This window comes from Melospiza melodia, chromosome 8 (genome assembly GCF_035770615.1).
Source record: "Melospiza melodia melodia isolate bMelMel2 chromosome 8, bMelMel2.pri, whole genome shotgun sequence".
NCBI lineage: Eukaryota > Metazoa > Chordata > Aves > Passeriformes > Passerellidae > Melospiza > Melospiza melodia.
The window spans coordinates 6,504,637-6,512,632 of NC_086201.1; the positions used below are offsets into that span (position 1 = coordinate 6,504,637).

Sequence of the window (7,996 nt, forward strand, 5' to 3'; positions counted from 1 at the left end):
GATGGTATCATTTGGCATTGGAAAAAAAGCACTGAACTAAATATGAGGAAAAAATAACTATGCCTGGCTTCTAAACAAGTTTTAAAGGAAAGAATGAATTAAAGGCACCAAAGTCAATGGAAAATGAGTTGACAGAAAAACATTGTAGCAGAGATTGTGCCAAACAGCTCCATTTAATAAAGTAATAGCTCCTAGGAAAAATAAATGCAGGAGGCCTAATCTATTTAAATTACATGTAGTATTACAGAGGAAACTGATAAAGCAGAGACAATAAAGATTAAGAAAATTCAAATTTTAAAGATGTAACTACCATTCAATTTATTCTCAGAAAAGCTACAGAAATGCCATTCTTTATCATTTCCTTATATGGAAAATGGTATTTGCCCTGATAAAAACTTGTATGGAAAACTTAATTTCATGTGGCTGCAGCAGATAACAGATAGATAGAAGAGCTACTTAATCTAGAGAAAAACTTTACCACAAACCCATGTGTCTGTAAGCTTTCCACAGTCAGCAAAGCTGGAGGCCACTAGATATCACAACCAGATTTTACAACTGCTGTTCAGCATGCAAGAAGATAGCCAGCAATTTAATTAACATGAAATAAAGTTTGCCACAGTTATAAAAGCATTATTTCCTGTAAGAAGAAGGGACTGGACTGAATGACCCAGAGTGTGTCCTTTCAGCCCTCAGGCACATTCAAGCAGTGCACAATGCAATGAGCTGCATCCTTCCCACAAACATTCCATTATTTTACTGATAATTACTGCTATTTAACACCAAGGTACCTGAGTGGCTGAGATTCAGTGGCAAACAACTGGAATAGTTTTTAATCAGACTTTACTTTCAGAATCCTGTTAAGAAGCCTTCTTAGGATAAAGAATTTTTCCTTAAGATTGAAAGGATCTGGAAAAAGTCCACTTACTAGTACTTTATTTCCAAAGATTCTAAAGAATAATTTACAGTCAATTTTATGTTTTATATGGGAGTCTGTCTCATAACATCAAACACATGTGAGAACCCATGTTACTTATAGAAGCCATGCCTGCATCTAAGCTATGGATGTCAAACATCTTTCAGGAGTTTTAGAGTCACCACTACAAGGAGGTAACTGCAGACATGAATAAAATAATGACACAGAAAGCAAGTCCTGATTCTGCAAACAGCAGAGTCCCAAGGTTAATAAGTTATGAGCAGGATTAGAGCTGAGCCTGCCCACGTCATGCACCAGGACTTTCCCACTGTTCATATCAAGAGCAGTCAGTTGATCACACACAGCCCAGGCTGGGCAGGTGTGACAGGGCTGCAGGACACTCTGCTGCCCTTCTGCAGCATGCACACACCAAACATTCAGAGGGACAACAAAGAACCCCAGCAGAGCCCTGTGATGTCGAGCCACACACTTTAGAATCATCACCACTGATCTAAACCATTGCCTGACCAGAGCTGAAAAACCTTCAAGGTTTCCCATCCCCAATTATTCCCTGACTTAAAAGTAATCTACATTTCATACTGGAAAAGAGGACAAGAAAAAGAGTTACTGAAAGAATATTTACACATCTATAATTCTTGATCTTTATGGAATGTTACAATTTTAAGCTTTCACACTGCTATGGACCAAGGAAGACAGACACAAACCCAGTTTTTAACACTGTCTAATATTTCAAGAGAAAAGGCCAGATAAAAAAGCTGATGGTGTTCTGAGTTGGGACAGCTTCCACTACAATTTCTATATGCAGATCTTAATAAGGACTACTGCTCTTTGTGCTTTTCAGATCAAACTTTGCAGTGTCAGGAAACACAAGGTTATGTAGCAATTAATGGCATGTCATCATGGTCAATGATGAACAGCCAACTGTTGGAATATCACACATTGCATGAACTGAGTTAGCCCAGTAACACCATTTATTCTTTTCATATTACTGCTTTAAGAATTTAGTCTAATAGTACCATTTGAAGCTCAGAAATCTTCCTCAGAACATGGTATGATTTATTCTTCTGTATTTAATTCATTACTTGAAAGCTCAGTCTGGACTCAGTTCCTTCTCCCAGCAACAGGAATGTTCACATAAAAACAAGTGTTCCTCTCCAGAAGCCAATATTTGAAACTAGAGCAGTACAAAACATCCCCACATGAAGTATTAGGATGAACATCATAACATTTTTATAAGTTAACACAACAGTTTGTGTGGAAGATTCATATCCTTTTGTTAGCCCACAAGTCTAACCAGACTGCAGCAGCTTCCATAAAATCACTGAACAGCTTTCCAAGCACTGGGAGTCCTTTCCCTCCTCCAATCCACACCTCAGGGATGACATCTCAGAGCACTACTGGCACTGCTTTGTGCTACAGCTTTAAACCCTGGAAAGAGCAGTTTATTTTTCCATGAAAATAATGCAGTGTGCTACCAAACTAGCAGCTAGAAGCCTTTTTAGAGATTAAGTGCAATGAAAATGCAGAAAAGATCACTTTGATGTGCTTGAAACAAAGAAGAAACCACAACACCTAAACTAAGAGACTAATAACGTGTCATCTGCATTACAAGTAATAATTAAGGACTCATTACAGTCAATTCTAGTAGTAAAAACAATATCAGTGGATACTTTGAGTATCTAATTGTCATTTTACCAATTTCTGCCACTAAAACATATGCAATGACCACTAAAACAAGAAAATAATTCAGTTTCCCTTGGTTTTCCCTCAGAAACCATTAGGCAGAAGTTCTTGTTCGGAAATAGTCTGACTTCCCAAGTGGAAGAAGGACAAGGAGCCATGAGCTGAAAAAGGCCAAGCAGGTTTTATTGTGAGTCTGAGTACTGCCAGTGTGTGTGACTCTGCTAACCAATCTGAGGGGAGACTCAAACTGGTGAAGGCTCAGCTCTTGCTTTAAGCTATGGAATAGATGGAGTGGATTACAAAAGAAAGGGAGAAAAGGATTCTAATCCTAGCAGCAAGTTGTGCTCTTTTTAAACACCTACAGAGCACACTGAACCTGAAATGGAGCTCTTCATCCAAAAGACTGAGGGATTAACAATGCTTTAAAGGAAAAAGGCTTTTTTCTGTACCTTCTGTTGAAATGCTTCAAATCATGCTGTGATAACATGGACAGGAATTCTCCACGAACTGATTTACTCATTTTGCTACTGCCTCATTAGGGTACAAAAACTCAGCATTTGATCTAAGCCAGCAATTTTCCAATGCCTCTCAAAACTCCTGCTGTATCTCCACAAGAACACCAAATTCTTCCCAGCTGACTTAGAACATGAAAACAGATGGAAATCTGTCTGTGGATCCAGCACTGGTCAATGATGCAGCAGCTCCCAGCTCCTCAGCACCAGCAGGAGGTTGTGCTGCCCAAAGCTGTGACAGGAGAAAGGACTGTGAGCACACTCCTCAATCTGCTGCTGGCAGAGCACTTGAATTAGTGTGAACTTCACTCACCAGCTGCACACCAACAGCCTCTTCCAGACTCAGCTGCACTAAAGAAGTCACTGATCTCACTTCCAGTCACCATTTCCTCCATCTGCCAGTAAAACTGCTCCTCCAAGTCTCCCAGTGGATGCTTCAATTTGATAGAATAAGAAACCTACATCTTACACAGCTAGCAGTGCAGGAAGTGCTCCCAGTACCAGTTCATTCAGCAGAGCAGAGGAGGTGGCAGAGGGCAGGAACAAAAAGCCAAGGATATGGCACCACCATGGCCTCTTTCACAGCAGCAGGTACTGCATCTATTTATGTCTTGCTTCACTTAACATAAATTAAAATGCTTTAGTTGGATACCTACAGCAAAGTATCACACCTCACTTGGCTGAGAACAATTCTCTCAACGACTGTGGCAGGTTAAGTGCTAACCAATTATACAGAACATGTTCCAGAAAAGTACAAAACTCAGGACTGGATTTTTGCTAAACCAAATCCAGCAATGGTATATTTTATCTTTATGTATTTTAGAGATTATTTTTTGACTCAGAGATGAAAGCTACCCAAAACTATACTTCCAAAAAGAAGGAGCAACTCTGCTATGCTATGTAGTCACAGCTTTAAAGATATTTATGGCATTTGTCCTGACAAGCTTCAGACAATTCTATACTCTACTGGACAAAGATCCTTCATACACGGCAGTACACACTTGCTAACAAACCTGAGGAGGGGGCAGAAAAGTTAAGAGTGCTAAATAAGGGACAGAATTCCATTTTATACACAAATTCAAGTTACAGATTAAAGAATAATAAGAGCTGATGTTGGGAAGGAGAGTAAAGAACAAAAACTCAGCAGATGAAAAAAGACAGGGGAACAATGTAGTATATAAATGTTTATGCAGAAAGCAATGGCTGCTTAGAGGTAATGCCCCATTTCCTCACAGAGATCCAAGATAAGGAGGAGAAAAGAAACCCTGGAATAAGCATCCCACAGCCATCTCTACACTGCTTCAGCAATCTGGTTCTGAACATGCAATAACCAATATTTTTGGAAACATAATTCTATAGATTGGAGAGAAGTGCATATCAAAAAATGACACATTGACAGGATTCTCATAATACATGCATTAAACTGCAGGAGACTAACCTGTGCACAGGAGTAGCAGTGCAGGCTGTTCTGTAATTAAGGCTGCTGCCCTTCAGAAATCTGTTTCCAGACATTATTTCCTCTAAAATACTTCAACAAGTTATGAAATCAAAATAACATTATAGGCAGGCCCAAAGTGCCATTTTCCCAGCAATATTTAATCATCATCTGTTGCTCACTTACCATCTCCCAGAAAGAGCTTTCCAGCACCAAAATCTCCTGACATTGTTATACAGCAAATTCGTCCATACCTCCAAGAAAAGCCAAGGAGGGCACACCAAGAACACCCCAGCTTTAATGGGCTCCCATGAAAGATGCTGCCTATCACCACATTGAGGCACTCACATGGACTCTCCTTGCCTAAAGAATCCGGTGTGAATGCCCTCATTATTCAGGTCTTGCACTGCCAACGACTCCTCTTTCCATGGCTGAAATGGAAAGGAGTCTTTCCACGTGGAATGCAGCGTTTAACAAACCCCCCTGGGTCATTTCTACGGCCTTTCCTGGGCGGGATGGACACGGGGAAATGCCACTAAAAGCCTGAGTGGCTCAACACCTCTGCAGCCCAGGGATGGCAGGATTACAGACATTCTCCCACTGCTATGGAAAGCTCCTTAGCTGTCACACCCATGAATCACAGCACCTCGTGTTCACCGGCTACTGCTTAACTCCCCTCGTACCTCTGAAATAAGAATTCGAGCACGCTGAAAAATTTCAGACGCCAATCACTTCAACTAACCAGGACATCCGAGGTGGTTCGTATTTTTATCCAGGTAGGAAAAGTTGGAGCATAGGCGTCTAGCTCACCGAATCTGAGCCATGCTGTCAATATATTTAAAAGATTTTCATCAAATGGACTGTTTGCCACATTTTAGCCAATTCAAAGTTTACGTTGCTTCATTACCTACAACTCACAGAACGTGGTGTCAAAAGGCCGATTTTCCCTAAAGTGTCCAAAAAATGCAACTGTAGCAGTTGCTTTTAAAGGTCTGGAGCTGAGCACCTTGAAACTTTAAACACATAAACGTATTGAAAAAGATGCGGTTGCTACATCTCTCAGTCAAATTAACTCTGGGGAGAAGTAGGTTTGTGAAAGTGGTGATACAAAGACATGAAGTTGAATTAGCAGAGGCCACTGTAGCAAACTGAGTTTCAATGGAAAAACCCCAAAGCCAGGGATTTGCGTTGTACCAGAGCCGAGCCTGGAGCACTGGACCCAAAGCACGCAGCTGGTTGGAAGCTGCTCACGGACAGACTTTCACCAAGCAGTACAGAATACAGACTGTGCTGTAAGGCAAATATACTGAAATAGGAGAAGAAATGAAAGCCAAAAAAGTTTAGTAGAAGAAAAAATGCAGAGGCAGAATTGTGTTTAAGATGAGAATGGTTCTACTACTCTGCTCTGTCCTCTCCACTCTTCCTTTATTCCTCTTAACAGACACACAAAATTAAAATACAGACAACCACTGCAGCAGATGTAGTGGCTGACCCTCCCCAAATCTTTAATAAATAATTCTTGGAGCACTGCTGACAAACCTAACCCTGCACACCCCTCAAAATTATTGATATTTAGTCAAATCTGGTTTTACTCACTAGAAAAGTACTAGCTGATCTTGACAGCAATTTACAGTTTTCTAAAATAAAGAGTGGTCAAGAAGTGCAGTTACAAGTACTACATTTTTGATCTTCCAAGAATTGAATGGACACAAGTCTTAACATTATTTTTGCCATTGGGACTTCGGTAAATTGAGAAGCAATAAGTCACTTAATTTCTACAAAATACTGAAACCCTTGACATCACAGTACTTACTGCAAAACAAAGGCTTAGCATCAGGTGCATGCCCAGCCAATGGAAGACTGTCAAGAAAAATGTGTTTCCATTGCTATTTCTTTCTCCTGAATAGCAATTTGTTTGAAAAAAAAAAAAAAAAACATTTTGAAAAATAATCAGAACTTTATTTTACCTTTCACTTCAACAGTAAATAAATATTCCTAATTTAACATTCACAAGACATACTGCCCTGTAAAATTGCTGCTTAATATTCAGCCAAAGAGCATGTCTCAAATACATTACTCCTTGTGGAAGACAAGACATGAGAAGGCAACCCCATTAAAAATTGCAGGTTAACACCTCAGTGGGAAAAGGCCAGTGTCACACACTGCAAGAGAAAAAACCCAACACGTTCCCTATTCTGCTTTGGGCACACAAGATCTCTTCGGTTTCAGGTCAGTGAGAAAGGAGCATCAAAATTTAAATTTAAAGACTATTAGCAAATCCACGCCAAGATAACAAACACTAAGGCAGGCTGTACTATGCGGCAATGCACCCTAAGCACAGCGTGCATCACTCTTTTTGCTTTTTTTCCATCACCTCCTAATCCAGCTTTCTATAGGCATCACACAAATCCATCAACATGTAGGATGTGTGCAAATCTCTTCACGTGAATAACCTGAATAATTCTTAGACCCCATATAAGAAACAGCTATTCCTCACTTTTTCTACCTCGTTCCATCTTCCCCATAAAGTGAAACCCTTCTTCGGTGCTGAAAACTCATTTTAAAACGTTTTTAAAAGACATGGTAAAAACCAGGCCGTGACGTAGTTTGCTCTCAAGTCTACTTACACTTTACACTACAACATGGTAGATATACCCACATACAAAATTATCCAACATGCGGCAGAAATTTGAAGAAAATGGAAACATAATAGACGAAGAGCCCTGCGTCCCACTCCGGCCAGCCCTGGCTATATTAGGGAAGGGGAAGGGCCGGGCTGGCCCTGCCGGACCGTGACCCCCGGCCGGGCTGCACCCCCCGGCCCCGCGGCCGCGCCCCCCCTCCCTCAGCGCTGCCCCCGCTCTGCGCACTGCGGGCGCGGCCCCCCCTCCTCCCTCAGCGCACTGCGACCCCCGCCCGCCCGAGCGCCTTCCCCGGCGGCATCCCGGGCTCCTCACCGGGGCGGAGCGCTCCTTCCCGGGCTCGTTCCCGGGACGCCGCGCCCGGCGGGTGGCGGCTCCTCACACACGAGAGGCGCCGAACCCAGCGCCGAGCGCCGCTCGGGTTCCTCCTGCTGCTGCCGCGGCGGGGAGAGAGGCCCCGCCCCCGGACTGCCGCACCAATGGCTGCGCTGAGCGCTACTGATTGACAGCCCCGCGGACCAATAAACGTCGCGGCGCCCTCCCCCCGGCGCTGCTGCGGAGTGGTGCCGCTCGGCGCTTACGCGAAACTGAACCCGCCCGGAAAGCGACGGCCAATCGGAGGGCACGGCCGCCTTGACAGACAACCATGAGCACCAGTAAGAGCGGCGCACCGGCACCGCAAGGCCCGCCCTCTGCGTGCAGCCCATGGCCGCGGGCAGAGGGAGCGATCCCGCGGCTGTGGCAGTGCGGGATCTTAGTGGCCTCCGCTCCGTGCCCGGGCCGCTTTCCC

General features: G+C 43.1%; 1 protein-coding gene across 4 annotated transcripts in view; it reads right to left on the reverse strand.

Moving 5' to 3' along the window:
* Positions 1-7,641, reverse strand: part of R3HDM1 (R3H domain containing 1) — an 80,811-nt gene extending 73,170 nt beyond the window's left edge. For all 4 annotated transcript variants that reach the window (XM_063161600.1, XM_063161599.1, XM_063161598.1 and 1 more), the window contains exon 1: positions 7,522-7,641. The gene's annotated coding sequence lies outside the window, so the exon portion shown is untranslated. The remainder of the gene's footprint in view (positions 1-7,521) is intronic.
* Positions 7,642-7,996: the final 355 nt, after the last annotated feature.